The sequence below is a fragment of the Lynx rufus genome, unplaced genomic scaffold (assembly GCF_022079265.1).
Source record: "Lynx rufus isolate CCGP_SWC_20201006 ecotype Redwood Valley unplaced genomic scaffold, mLynRuf1.p SCAF_18, whole genome shotgun sequence".
NCBI lineage: Eukaryota > Metazoa > Chordata > Mammalia > Carnivora > Felidae > Lynx > Lynx rufus.
The window spans coordinates 38,885,870-38,886,648 of record NW_025814832.1 but is presented as its reverse complement, the minus strand read 5'-3'; positions in this window follow the sequence as shown (position 1 = coordinate 38,886,648).

The window sequence follows — 779 nt, the reverse complement described above, 5'->3', positions numbered from 1 at the left end:
CACGGGACTTGAATTCACAACCCAGAGATCAAGACCCCAGCTGAGATCAACAGCTGCTTAACTGAGCCACCCAGGTGCCCCTATTCTATCATTTTCAAATTAGGATGGCGCTCTCTGCAGCAGATGTTAAACTGACAAAGCAAGATGGTAGAAAATGAAGTCAAATTCTTGGCGAGTTCTTCAGAAAAGACCTTCACATGTGGTCTTTGCAACTGAGGGTGCTAGAAAGGTCAGTGCCTTTAGAGATGCCAAGTGATGCAGCCGTCACAATGAGGAATTTAAATACAGAGGCTCCGCCCACCACCTGTGGCCAGGCAGCTGTCATTTTCTAACTGGATGTTAATCAGGTAAGGAGGCTCCAAGGTCTCACCATCTTCATGATTGCCCACAAAAGCTAGCTAGAGAAACTTTTGGCCCAGACTTTGTGACTGTTTCAGGGAGCAAATTTCCACTCACTTTAGTTTTCCTTGCGAAAGCATCTCCTAAATCCAGATAGCTTAGAAAACCAGTGTTAATGGAAGGTCAACTTTCAGAGTTTACAAAGTCTTCCTGCTTTGCTTTTGACCTGTTATGGGCAAGTTTTGCTTTGAACTCTGCGCATCCAGTTTAAACTAAGCGCAATGGCCTCTTCAAGATAAATGATTAGAAAGAAAGGTAAGGTAAAACCAATTGCCTAGAATACTCAAGTGAGAGAAATGCTCATGATACTTGGTTTTAGTAAATTGGGCGGGATTATTTAACTTGTAGAACACCTCATACGTCAAAACACATTATACATG